The sequence below is a fragment of the Halichoerus grypus genome, chromosome 5 (assembly GCF_964656455.1).
Source record: "Halichoerus grypus chromosome 5, mHalGry1.hap1.1, whole genome shotgun sequence".
NCBI lineage: Eukaryota > Metazoa > Chordata > Mammalia > Carnivora > Phocidae > Halichoerus > Halichoerus grypus.
The window spans coordinates 130,064,458-130,079,658 of NC_135716.1; the positions used below are offsets into that span (position 1 = coordinate 130,064,458).

The 15,201-nt window shown below is 36.9% G+C and overlaps 1 protein-coding gene across 1 annotated transcript in view; it reads left to right on the plus strand.

Moving 5' to 3' along the window:
- The window catches only part of NEGR1 (neuronal growth regulator 1), an 830,730-nt gene that overhangs the window by 780,941 nt on the left and 34,588 nt on the right, over positions 1-15,201 (plus strand). The gene's annotated exons all lie outside the window — the stretch shown is intronic.

Genomic DNA, 15,201 nt, shown 5'->3' on the forward strand with positions numbered 1-15,201 from the left:
TAGCCAAACGCTACGTCACCATGCCTATGTCATTCACCTCACTTCATCTCATCATGTAGGCATTCTGTCACCTCACATCATCACAAGAAGTGTGAGCACAGTTCCATAACATATTTTGAGAGAGAGAGAGACCACATTCACATAACTTTTATTACAGTATATTGTTATCATTGTTCTATTTTATTAATTATTGTTGCTCTTACTGTGCCTAATTCATAAATTAAATTTTATCCTAGGTATGCATAAGAAAAAATATAGTCTATATGGGGCTCAGTACTATCTGTGGCTTCAGACATCCACTGGGGTTCTTAGAATGTGTGTCCCCGTGAATTAGGGGAGGACTACTGTATTTGGTTAACATTTGGGAAAGGAACTACAAAATGCATCCCTCCTTACCATGAGGAAGCCCCTAATTCAGTTATTCATCCATTTAAGGAATATATATTTTGTCTCATATGCACCACATCCCATGATAGGAACTGGGCTCACAAAAGTTAAAACTATAGTCCCAACTTTCAAGATACTTTTGCTTACTGGTACAGTTAAAGTCATATCAAAACCTAGCAGCAAAGAGAAAATCTGAATAAAATTACGTAAAACATGGCAATGCAATTTGACAATCAAATATTTAATAAGAACCTGTATGTGTAAAGTATCAGTATGGTGGGCATTACATCAATCCCAGTCATCAAAGAGCCTAAAATCTCTGAGTTTGCAAGGCACAAATACACAACTGATTAAAGCAAGACGATGTTTAATCTAATGACAAAGGACTGGTACAGAAAATAAGAGTGTACAGGAGTTTAGAGACTGCAATGACAGCAAGGAAGGAATTTATAGAGCAGGCAGGCTATAAGCTGCATCTTGATGGATCAGTTGGATTTCTATCCAGCCCAGCCAAGGGTCTCACATGATGTAGAAATGAATGAATGATCTCCTCAGAGTAGCAATATGGTACAAGGAAAAGGAGGCAAACTTTGCAGTCAAATACACCTAGGATAAAATAGTATTTCTGTGATATGTGGTGTAGTTTCTCTAAGTCTTAGTTACCTTTCTTATAAAGTAGGAAAAACGGTAAGAGGTTCTATTTGACATAGTTGTGAGAACTAAGGGAAATAATGTATGTAAAGTCAAGTCCAAGTACGCATGCATAAAATGTTAGCTTCCTCACTGAATCTGAGTAAGGAAAACTTTGTAGACAGCAATTTATTTAAGGATGGAGACCCTGTCTGTCTTGCTTCCTCTTTCCCTAGGACTTAGCACAATCTCTGGATCATTCAGGGACTATAAATGTGTGATGGATGACTGAAAAAATAAAAAGTGGATTTGGGTCCTAAGTAGACCTATTTGTGTGGCAGAGTTCACATCAGAAAGAACGAAACGAAAATACTGGAAATTGAAGTAGGAGGCTGATCCTGTTCTTTGGATCTTAGTGTTATCTTTTATGCAGTGAAGTATCATTGAAAGCCCTGAAGCAGAGGAGTTACGCAACAGGTGGCACAATACAAATATTATTCTGGCGTCCAGGCAGTAGGGACAAGAGAGGAGGACTTAGACTAAGAGAATGGAAAGAGGGAAAAGGGTAAAGGTAAGGCCTTGTGAAGGAAGAATCCCAGGACCTAGTGACTGAGGAAACAGATGGGAAGACTCTCAGAGGAAGATAATAGTGCTTCCGATAGAAACCCCTCAGGGAAGGAAGATGGGATGGCTAGGTCTGAGGAGTTTCCAAGGACAGGCAACTTTAGTGCTGAGACCAGTACAGTCCCGGGCAAACTGGGGCAAGTTGGTCATCTATTCCATTTCACCCAGCTGGACTCAAACTGCTGGCATGCTAAAAAATAAAGCATTTCAAACACTGGGAAAAGTAGGCATAAGAAAAGGGAGAAATGTAGGAAAAGAAGAAAGAAATGAGATTTATCAATTCAAAACTACGTGGTAAAATTGTCATGACGTGTTCATTGGTGCTCCTTGTCATTGTTTGTGTGTCTTATTAAAAATCTGTGGGATTTTCAGAATTCCCTTTGCCTCTCAACTTTCCACAGTCTTGTGTACTAGCAGCCTAGAAACTATCCCACAAATCTGTGAGATTTCCCATGACCCAGCCATTGTGGGGAATAAAAGTGATTGCACATTTACCACTTTCCAAAATAGTCAAGCCCCTCGTAGTCTGGACAGATGCGTGCATGCCTCATTATGCACGACAGTGCGCTCTCTACCTATGCTATGAACAGAGGGACAAAGCAGTCAAATCCTCCACTCTGCTACCCTTCCTGAAACTCAGCAGTCATTCCCTTTTGTGGGTCAGATTTTTCAGAGTGTCTCTTTGCCTCGAGTGGCTCAAAACATGTCTCTCTGTATTGTACTTTAGCAAATATATAACTCTATCTTCAAGCCTTTGAGAAATCTTAGAAGTTGTCTCATTTGACTCTGATTTTGGATTTTGCTTATGTTGCTTTACATGATTAGTTTTTTTTTAAATTCCTATTTATTAAGAACAAATTACTGAGTTACATGCTTTTGTTGAAAAAATTGCCTGCTATAATTAAGGAAATTTTCCCTATATTTTTGAAATTTTAAACCAACTGGCAGCAATACACAATAGTTCATCTAGGGGTAAAACATATACATACCATAACCTGAAGTTTCATGTCTTTGGGTTTATGAGTCACAGAAAGTGAAAAGAATATAAGAAAATAAATTTATGATTCAACAGTGATAAATTATAAATTAAGAACTTTAATCTGGACACATGAAAAGGTAACAGAGTACAAACAAAAGCACCAACTTGATAGTCAAAAGATCTTTTTTTTTTTTTTTAAAGATTTATTTATTTGACAGAGAGAGATAGCGAGAGAAGGAACACAAGCAGGGGGAGTGGGAGAGGGAGAAGCAGGCTTCCCGCAGCACAGGGAGCCCGATGTGGGGCTCGATCCCAGGACCCTGGGATCATGACCTGAGCCGAAGGCAGATGCTTAACGACTGAGCCACCCAGGCGCCCCAATAGTCAAAAGATCTTAACTCAAGTCTCACCTTTGCTGAGAGCTAACTGGATGAACTTGAAACAGCTATTTTTTAAGATTTTATTTATTTGAGAGAAAGAGTGCAAGAGAGAGAGTGAGCGAGAGAGAGAGCACAAGTGGGGCTCGATCCCAGGACCCTGGGAACATGAACTGGGCTGAAGGCAGATGCTTCACTCACCAACTGAGCCACCCAGGTGCCCCGAAAAAGCTATTTAATAATATTATTCTTCCATCTGAGCACCTACATTCACTTATTCAGTCAGTCATCCAACAATGGTTGTTGAGGGAGTGAGTAGTGACTGAATGAATATCTTAAATACCAAGCACTATACCAGCCTCTAGGGCAAGGTTTCTCAGCCTCAGCACACCATTGATACTGTGAGTTGAATATAGGCTTTCTCCTGGAATTGTAGGAAATATTGAGAAACTTGTCTTTACAAAAGGATAGAAATCAGTTCTTGGAATCTACCCTGTAGAAAATAATGGATAGCTTCTTCAGAATGCCATTATTGGGTTCAATAAGTCACTGCCAACTATTATTCAATATTTAAGTCCCTGACAGACAGTCTATTGCCTCACTTGCATCTGTGCCTTTCCTTAAAGCAAATGAGGTGGGATCTGATTGGCCAAGCTTTGATAGCATGACTATCCCCAAGGTAGGGCTGAAGGAGACTAGAGCCAACCTCACTCAAACTCTAAGTTACGAGAGGGAAGGGATGGTATCCTAAGAAAGGATGCTGGGCAAGATAAAACATCTAGTGTCCACTACAGTCATTTATAAAGACTCTTGGCATTTGTTATCACATTTGAGTCCCCAGTTCACTTTGTGGCATAGGTAGGGCCAAGGTGACAAGTATCTTCATTTGTGGACAAGGCAGAAGAAAGGAGTGGTTTGTCCAAGATTACCTGGTAAGGGGCAGAGCCAAAACCTGAAACCGGGTCTGATCAAATAGAAAAAAGGCTGGATCCAGAATGAATGACAACAGAATAACATAATAATTTCTCAAAAAAAAGGAAAGTGGGAAATCCATGCACAGGAAATGCTTAAAGTTAGTGAAAACTATGAGTAATTTAAATCGTCATTTAGTGCTGATGGACAGAGATTTGCTGCTAAAGGAAGTGGAAAATAAATTGACTCTGGACATTCTTGAGAAATGGAGAAATCAAGTCAATGGAATAAGATGTAAGTTCCAAAATAAGAAAGCGAGCTCATGAATGAAGGCTGAAGAGAAGAAAAAAAGAAAAGTGTGGGGTAGTCAGCCACCAGTTTTTGTGGGTAAATGTGAGACTAACATTTGCAGCATAATTGTGGCTCAGTTTAGAGTAAAGGAAAAGGGCAGAGGTTACTGCTTTTGTGTACAATTCTGATTTCTAACCTTTCCACTACTGAGTGTGGGGCTTTCTCCATTTAGTACCGTTCCCCGTCAGTGAACAATCTGCTCAGAACCATTCCAGATTTCATGCTGATCCTTATTAGCTTTTCATTTCCCTGGGAGTTTCTCTCTGACATGAACAATACTTTCCAGCTACAAACAGTTCTGCCACATAAAATATCATGAAGGGCAGTAGTACTTGTTTGTACTGCTTTTCCCCGCATCTTATTGAAAGAGCTGCTGGTGTTATTTCAGGATCTTTCACCAGCATGGTAAGACTTGTAATTCCACCACATGATAAACTGATCCCTCTCTGGGTTTTTCGTTTTTTGGACTATCTTGGCATAAAACTTGTTCTAGTCTCTGTTGTCTTCCCATGAAATTAAATGCAATTTTGTTCATATCCTGGGTATTGAATGGCATTTTTATACTGAGTATGCTGTACCAAGTAGGATGCCTCACTCCTCACAGGGCTAGAGACATGAGGATTTCAAATGCTATAACCAAAGCTTATCTAATATTGCAACCTGGTCCCCACAACCTGGAGACAGGCTACTAGATGATTAAAGAAGCTCTTGCAGTAAGGCCCCACCACATGTCCTTGGTTGTAGTGCAGGTAGACCATAAAGATGACACAGAACTTGTAAAGGATGAGTGGGAAAATATCCTGTTCCCTGAATCCATAAAGCATGTCTCTGAATCCAAGCCTATATCATCTGCCCTTAAATGCATAATAGCTTCTTCACTTTCCAATTGCCACTGCATTTCCGTACTTTCAGAAAGCTATTGAGATACTTGGGGTATGAAAGATGCTATATAAAACCAAATTTAATTCTGTACTATTCCAGTAATTTGCCTCATAAATACATCTTGAAGTGGTGAAATACTTTCGGTTATAGAAATAAAACTTATGTATTCATGACCTACATATTATTTCATCTTCTTGGAAGTCAAAGGACTCTTCCAGTGTTTATGCTACTGAAATAAATCTGCTATAGGTATTTTTATAAAGGTTGTTAGTACAAGTGACATTGTTGGACCTAGCACTATTACCCGTTGTATTTCCCTTGGAATTATTCTTTATGTACTTTTCTTAGGTTTTTGGTTTCTTTTTAAGTGAATGGGCTCCAATTTTTCCTCGTTGATAACTACTTTTATTTTTCTGAAACTTCCTAATTTGATAGACGGTAGAGTGTTTATTGTGATCTGATGGCCAAGAAAAAGCCGTGGGGGCTGGGAGAGGGCGGGGTCTCAGTCAAGATAAGGCTTCAAAATCATGACCAAAGAGACAGTATGGACCCTATCTGGCTTTGTGACAGCGACATGGATTTAATGACTACTCAAGTCCATGATTTCCCCCACAAACTGTGTCTTCACAAAGTTTTTTCTCCTACTCTGACCATTGCCTACAAACGATCCTTTTATCTTGTCCCTGTGGAAGCCCCTGCTGTATCTGGAACATTAAATGAGATACTTCAACACTTTAGTTATAAAAGTCAGACATTATTTTAAACCTTGTAGCAGTGTAGATTGCTGCTTTAACAAGAAAGCTTGCTATAGTAAAAAAAAAAAAATTAAGACATTTTGTGGCATTTTATGTGTAGTGATATCATTGAGAATAATCTTTCCATCTCTACACTAGGAAAATCGAATGGTATGAGCATTAGCCATCCAAATAGATACTTAAAAGAATAAAAGAAAAGAAAAGGAGGTTCAGGCTAATTGTAAGTGTGAATATATATGTGTGTGTGTGTATGGGATTTATAAAGTTGCACAATTTATCGAGTATCAGGAACTACAATTCCCCCATAATAAAATTACAACTATTTGCAATGTAACATAGGAGACTGCCTCATGATGTCCGCGTGGAATTTATTCATCCAATTCAGCTGATAATTCTGAGTGCTTACCGATGCTGGGGATTAGGGTGTGGGTGTAAACGTATGGTAAAGATACTGACCCTGCCCTAAAGGAAGTCACAATGTGGTGAAGACTACATCGTGAAAAATAAAATCACATTTGGGACATTTTTTTTTCAAGATTATGTACTAGAATATAGAATAGGATTGTTGAACATTTTTAATGGACATAATCAGATTTAAAATATCCTTTTTTAAAGAGACTTTAATTGCTTTTATTAGCTAGTAGCATAGTTTTCACCCAATCTCTTCAAGGACAAAGACATGGTGTAGGATTGGCCTCAAGATCAATAGTCAGGTTCTAGAATGAGTAGTGATACCATACCACTTACTATGAAATCTGTAGCACTTACTGGGTGCCTCTTGATTCCACTGGTTCTTTCCTGGGATCATTTTTTTTACTGCATAATTGGCTAAAGAAAAGAAACTCAGACTTTTGTTAGAACAGTTCTAGAACAGTTTTAAAACTTCTGCTATTAAAGTTCCTATCACGAACAGGCAGATCTGACCTACCTGAGGGAGCTTTGAAGTACTCTGGGGTTGGGAGGGGCATCTTTTAGTGCCCAACTGGTATAATTGATTAAGAAATGAAAGGTAATTTCTGGTCTGGAGAAGAGGAGATAACAATTGGACTTTTCTCTGAATACACTAGAGGTTAGATCAGATCAAAGATTTAAAAACATTGAAGACCATGAGAAGGCCACACACTTTCTTTTAAAACGTGTGTTTTCCAGTGCTAGTATGAATATTACAGTCATTAAAGATTATCTAGAAAATGCAGAGACATAAAAGAAAAAAAGTCACCCATATTTTCAACACCTAAAAATAACCACTATTGACACTAAATTCACTTTGAGTATGATATATCAATAATTCCCCTTGAAGAAACGTCTCATATTCTGGTTCTACACTGTATTTACAATTTAATTGATATATCACATCCTACCTCAGTATGTCACAGATTTTGCTGTTCACTAAATTAATAACAGAAAGATATCTTGCTGGTAAAAAAAAGTAATACTGTCTATAAAATTCAATAAGTTCCTTAAATTTTTGAAAATAAACAGCAAATATAAAAATGAATTTATTTATTTTTTAAAAAATTATATTCCAGGGCGCCTGGGTGGCTCAGTTGGTTAGGTGACTGCCTTTGGCTCAGGTCATGATCCTGGAGTCCCAGGATTGAGTCCCACATCGGGCTCCCTGCTCAGCAGGGAGTCTGCTTCTTCCTCTGACCCTCCCCCCTCTCATGTTCTCTCTCTCTTTTTCATTCTCTCTCTCAAATAAATAAATAAATAAATCTTTAAAAAAAAAATTATATTCCAGACTGGTATTAATCAGTAGGAATACCAAGAAAAATGGAAGACAATCCAGGCTGAGACAACAGTATTCTGCAATGTGGCTCAGGATTTAGAGTTCTGAGGCATAACCTGAGTCCTCAGTTCACTTAGCGACTGTGGAGTCCTGAGCACAGCAGTGAATCTCCCTGAGCCTCAGTTCTACCACCTATAAAATGGGGGAAATAATAAAGCTTGCCTAAAAATTTATTGGGAGAATTAAGTGATATACTGTACATGGAATTGCATTATAAACTTGAAGTTGCTACTCAGATGATACTAGCACCTAATTTTGAACTTAAAATTATCTCTTGAATTTAATTCCTAAAATTGAATTACAGTTCTTTTTATCTGTCATCAAATAATGGCTCACAGAACCTAACTTAAAATTAATACTGCCAGCAAGGCCTGTCTTCCAAGTTAAAAAATTCAGAGGTGATTTGGATGCTCAGATTTGAATATCAGTAGGATGATCCCATTAATCCAAATAACAGTCTTGAATGCAGTTTTATTTTTCCCATAAAAGTGAGTGTTCAAAACTTGTAAAACTTTAAATGTAGATACCACTGAATATAGGTTTAGTTAATGTGAAGAGTGTCAGATAAACTGATGGTAGCAATTTCTAACAAGAAAATCTCCATATGGATAATGGAATTTTTGCATTAACTCTCATACCTCTCCCAGCCTTGATATTGCAATAGTGAATATGAATTCTGCTGTGATCCGGTGAGAGTTTGCAGAATTGAGGGGAGCCAGGGAGCGTATGAAGTATCTAACATCTACATCTCATGGATAATGTGGATTATGGCATGACACTTCTGTGTGAACAGTACACGGACGAGGTGTGAGAGCATTAAGCTTTCAGACTATCACTGTGACAGAGCCTACGTTAGTCTTTGACAACTCAAATAAATTTGACAAAGACATAGCATCAAACCATATTATAAGCCTCTTGAAAGGGGAAAAAAATGAAAAGTAATGAGATTTTTATCCTATGCCCTTGTATTGTGCAGTTGTCACTGTAATCAAAGATTCCAGGAAGCTTTTCGTGATGTAACTTACAATGTTTACTACCATACGGTTGGAGCCAATTGTATAAATTACATCTAAGTTGGGGATCACCTTAACCTTCTTTGTGCTTTTGTCAGACTGTGTTTGTTGTAACCCTGCCCTGCATCTATTGGGAGACCTTGCCCTACCACCTGCTTTCTGCTTCTGCAATGTTACATCACCTTCTCTAATCTCTCTCAGCCTGTTCTTACCAAGGACTCTTATCTAACAGGGCACAAGGAATAATGGCTTTTTTTCCTCTCTCACTCTCTCTCAGCAGGTACCGCAAGCCCTCTCTTTCTTCTAAGCTCTGTTAAGCCTCCCTCCTATCCTTCTCTTTCAACACTGACCAAAGACACCACTCCTAAAATTTCTAAATAACCTTTCAATGACCAGTAAACAGGGCTTTTCTTGGCCAGGCAGACAAAAGGAAAAAGTTTTTACTGTCCTTCTCTTCGGTCATTCTGTTCTTACCGGAGGGTTATCGTTCAGCACTGTGAAAATATCAGAAATGCAAGTTTATTGATGTTTCCTCTTTCAATCCCCATAGTAAATAGATGCCTTTATTCTTTTGCTTTTAATTATAACTTATTATAAGAGACATAATTTCTGTGATCAAATTTTGTTGATATTTTTAAAGTATTTTGGAAAGTGAAAAAAAAAACGTACAGAAAAGATCAGTTCCTTAATTTACTCAATAAACTTATACCAGATATTTTTTGGGTCTATTCGAGGCATTGTGAACTCAAAAATGAGTAAGATGTTGGTCTCTGCCTGAAGCTTCAGAGTCTCCTAGGGAAAAAACAAAGTTACAAACAGGGAGATAAGTATGTTATGTTCAAACAGGAAGCACAGATGGTGGAATTCACTGTGGTTAGGAGGGTCAGGAGGGCTTTTCAAAGGTAGTAAAGTATGAACAGAGATTTAAAGGAGGAGCCAGAGTTTAGCAGGCAGAAAAGCAGAAGGGCCGTACTCCCAGGTTGTTCAAGGAACTGCAAGTAAAGCCAGGTAATTGGGGGAGAACCAGCAACCATCTTATTCATGGCCTCATATGCTGCCCCAAGGGCTTGAATTTTATCCAAAGGCATTGGATTATTTTGACCCAGGAAGTGATTTATGTCAGTGTAAATATCCCTGGTAGCAAGAAAGAGGGCAGATTACATGGCAGTGGAGCAGACACTATAGGGGTATTAGTTAGAGGAATAATGAAAATATAGCAAGCTCCAAGCACTCACATCTAGTGAATGAAGAAGTTGTGGCATAGAAATACTGTGTGTGTGAGACACACATACGCATAAAGCCAGGAATATGTCGTTATTTCTACTTTCAATGATCTTCAAGACTTGTGTGCATTTATTCATATTTAAAATTTTAAAAGGTTGTATTTTAAATATATGAATTTAAATACTTACCTACACACTGAAACACTAGGACCAAATTAATTTGATGATTAAAAAGGTAGAGCACATGTTATATAACCTGGTTTTGTAAATTATGCCTTTGGAACAAAATTCCTAAATGGAATTTTGGAATATGGGCTAAGCTCGAGGATGGTGATTAAATAAATCTTCCTATTTGGGACTTTATAAGACACAGACACACAATGTATTTTACTCTGATTGGTGAGTAAAGGAAAAATAATAATGAAGATAATACTAAAAAGTGACAATGTCTTTATTAAATAATATGATACACAAAACATCACAGAAAGTAAAGAGGTAAACTACAGTTTTGGAGAAAATATTTGTAATACATATCTCCAACTGATATTTTGAATACATAAAAAATTCCTATAAAAAATAAGAATAGGCAGAACATACAATAGGGCAATAAGTTAAAAAATGTGTATATACGAATTGTCGATAAATGTCTGAAAAGACATTCAATGTCATTAGTCATCAAGCAAATGAAAATTAAAACCATAATTTGAAAGCTCTCTAGACCCATCAGAATGGTTAAAATGAAAAAGACAAAAATAGTTGGCTAGGATCACCCATACACTTGGGTGAGAGTGTAAATTGACATAACCATTGGGAAAATTGTTAGACTTTATCAGCCTAAGCTGAATATATACCTACCCTATGACCTAGCAATTCTACTTCTAGGTAGACCTACAGAAATGAGGGCATCTGTTCACCAAAAGTTACATGCAAGAATGTGCAGCATAGTTATTCCTAAGAGCCCACACCTAGAAACAACCTATGTGTCCATCAGCAGAATGGATAAACAAGCGGTGGTATATCTACACAATAGAATCTTATACAGCGGTGAGAATGGACGCTATAGTTACATACAATATCGTGAAGGAATTTCACAAACATAACATTGAATGAAAATAAGCCAAACATAAAAAAGTATATGTTGTTTGATTCCATTTATTTAAAGTTAAAATAGTGCCACAGTTAGAAGTCAACAGAGTGACTACTCTTAAGAATTGGGATATTGACTAAAAGGCGCCACAGTGGCATGAGGGGTGCTTCTTGATCAGAATGTCAGTTTGGTGGATATATTTCTTTTGTGAAAATTCATCAAGCTGTACAATTACAATTTATGCACAGTTCTGTTCTTTTTCAATTAAAAGTTTACATGAAAGAGAAAGAATAAAGGAATGTGAGTAACCAGATTCTATTACGAACAAACAACAGCCTAATATTGTCATCTTTAATTAAAGTTTAAACATGCCAGCTAAATTTGTAGTCACTTAAATTGGTCATAGGGACATAATCCATGTAAAACATGTCAGTTTTGAATTATTTCTCCTTCTCAATAGTATTGTGTGCAATTCTTAAAAGTCAATCTTGTCAAAAATAATTCATCTTACCTTCTCAAAATAATGAGCACACTGTAAAGGTTTGCCTCCTGATTTTATGAAACAATTTACCATTTGGTGACATTTAAGAAAATATAGCTTCCCCCCCCCTTCTGAAACAACATGAAACCACCCCAGCTTTGTTTTCTGAGACGGTTGTCTCAGAATAAACTAAACAGAAATCTATTTGGTACACAACTGATTTGAAATGCCTTCGATTTCCTCTTCCTCACGGTTTTCCGTGAAATGATTTCCAATGAGTTCATCTCAAACGAGGCAACTTGGCTTCTAGTAAAGGGAAAAAATATCTTCTAATGTGGTCATAGGTGCTCTGAAGATCATATAAAGTCCTCTGTACTGATAACTTTACAGCAATATGATTCAAGCTTTATATTCTTTGTCCTGACTATTTTGAAAACATTATTAGTGTTTATTTTAGTGCTCTTTTGACAATTCCTTACCAAAGGATAATCTAATAAGTAATGTAAAAATATAATGGTGAATTTAAAATAAAGATATGATATGATCTCTTTCCCTTTTTTTCTTTCCTTTCCTTCTCAAATCTTTTTTTTTTTTTTTTTAATTTTTTTTATTGTTATGTTAATCCCCATACATTACATCATTAGTTTTAGATATAGTGTTCCATGATTCATTGTTTGTGCATCACACCCAGTGCTCCATGCAGAACGTGCCCTCCTCAATACCCATCACCAGGCTAACCCATCCTCCCAACCCCCTCCCCTCTAGAACCCTCAGTTTGTTTTTCAGAGTCCATTGTCTCTCATGGTTCTTCTCCCCCTCCGATTTCCCCCCCTTCATTCTTCCCCTCCTGCTACATTCTTCTTCTTCTTTTTTTCTTTCTTAACATATTTTGCATTATTTGTTTCAGAGGTACAGATCTGAGATTCAACAGTCTTGCACAGCAGAAAGCTAGGAAATTCAATGACAGAATCACATTGCACAGAGCATTTACTAAATGCCCTTGGGAATGCCCAGTAGATCACACAACCGTGACTGCAGCACTGGACCTGACCGTCAGACTTCTATCATGCAGGTTCCCATCAGGAAGCCAATGGCTTGCTGAAACATCAGAATAAGCATATTGAGGCTTTCTATTTTTATTTAAAGCCATATACGTTTCCCGGGTTTTATTCTTCCACTATCATAAATCGAATTCCTCTCAGGTGTCTGCAGTTCAGATCGAAGTTTCTTACTTTGAGAACTTTGCTAGAGTCAGAACATTCAAGAGTCAGTGTGTCAAATCACTTACACTATGTCCAGTCATCATTTCTAATTCAGTTTTTTATAGCCCATCAACCTCCTCCTCTAAAGCTATAAATCCTCAACTAACTTCAAGTGCAACAATATTTAGAGATTTTTATCTCTAGGGCTCCATAGAGAATTCCAAATTTCTCTAATTATATTGTCCCATTATCTATAATCTTTGATTAAAGACAGTTTTGATAGCCTAAGCTAGTTTAAAAAGTACATTGAGGCTGTCTTAACCTTGAGCTTGTATTTTCTCCTTGATTTATTGCAGTTTCTGAGAAGACGAAGTTTAAGCTTTTTCTCATGTCATTAACCCCAACGAGAGTTTAAATGGGCAGGCTGGTCGCATCAAGCTTTGAATAACCTTAAGAGAGGATTGTTGGTATAGCTTCTACCGTGTCCAATTTGATTCAGAGGCCAGAAGGATTTGTGGGAGTCATTTATGCATTGTGTATGTGCCTATTTATGTTTTATTATGTGGTTCTAATCCAAAAATGTAAACTCCATGAGGGCAGAGATTATGCCCATTGATGTGACTAGGCTGTGGTAGCTCTGATGTGTAAAATAGCGCCCGCACATAGTAATTGTTCAAAACCTATTATTTGAGTTCATGAATATTAGGTTAAGATGCTTGTTGCCTTTTGGGAGAAACTGTGTCTTACATTGTCCTTTGTACAAGCATTTGAATATATCCTGCTTTTTGATAGAATTACATTACTTTCTAAACCAGGGATTTTCAAATTTTTTTAAAAGAGCCAAATCGGACAGAGTTTTGGCTTTGTAGGCCTTATGGTCTTGCTTACAAGTACTCAACTCCGCTACAAGAATTTAAATCTGCATTGTAGCACACAGTGCCGAAATGAATAAATAGGGCGCCACCTCCTGTTTTATAAGGCTCTTGAGCTAAAAATGGTTTTTAAATTTTTAAATGATTTTTAAATATCAAAAGTACCATGATACTTGAAAATTATATAACCTTAAAATTTCAGTGTTTAGAAATAAAGTTTTATTGGAACATAGCCATGCCCACTGAGTTACATTCTGTCTATAAATGCACTTGTAGATGGCAGCGTTGAGTAGTTGCAACTATTAAATTAAGCAGCGGAACAGTTTAAAAAAGAGAGGCTGGAAATGATAGGGAATTTGTCCTTACATTCTCTGATTTTAACAATCTCCATATCTTCAAGACATGTAAAAAGTTTAAAACTTTAATTTTGGGGAGCCAGGTTTCCTATAATTAGAATGTAGTAATGATACAAGAGGAAGAATAAGATGTTATTCCACACCTGCTGGTGAGAATCTGTAAATATAGAACACAATTCTCAGTTACCAATAATTATTGATTCAAGAATCAAATGCATAAATGATGTCCACAGGTGATGTTAAAGAGTCACACAAATCAATATGACCAGGCTTCTCATCTTTCTATCAACTTTACAACAATTCTTTGCCAAAAAAAAAAAGAAATTAACTTCTCATTTTTATTCTCCAACACAGTTGAAGGTGCTAATGAAAAATCTAGAAAATCTGTACATCAATTAATGAATATTACTTAAATCCATTAGAAAAAAGTAAGCTAATGTATGTTTCTCACAAACTATAAAAAAACTGTTAGCACTAGATGAAATTTATCAACTGATAGAAACACAAGGATGTGAGCCTTTTCCATCTGGAAAAGTAATTTTAGACTCTTAAAAGTATTTCAAATGCTGCATATTTGAATGTTCATGTAACATGTGGAGCTACTCTTTGCTAATGCATTTATATGGAGGTAATTTTTTTGAGATAAATCATGCAATATGCTTCCTAACATGGTAAATGAACACCTAGATTTTTATGATTCAGTATCTTTTATAGAATGTAGTCATCAGCATTTTTAAAATATTGACTTACAAATTGCATGTACCCATTTCAGTTACCACTTGATATGCTTACCAAATGCCCATCTTGTGCTTACATGGGAGTATTCGATGATAGATAATATAGATTCCTATCTTTAAGGAGCTAAAAATATAGTAAAGGCAATAACACATATTCAGACAGCTATACTGCACAGCAGAATGGAATTCCTTAAAAATCCATAATCACTAAAAATAAAATCCAGTTTTATTACTGTTGTCTGCAGGACTCTGAATGCTCTGACCTCTGCTCATTTCTTCAGCCTCACTTTGTGCACTCTTGCTCATCGTGGTTCACCACGTTCTTTTGATGTGTAGGCTCAGAACTGGTACACGTCATTTCTATCTCATATCATTGGGTAAAGTGAGGTTTTATGGCTGAACTAAAGTCACGAGGCAGAGAAGTACATACCATCCACAGTGGGAGGGCTCTGAAAAGTACATGGCAAAGCGTATGGATACAGGGAGCTAAAGGATCGGGCTAATAGCACAATCTACCACATTAGGTTATGTGAAAATTTATGAT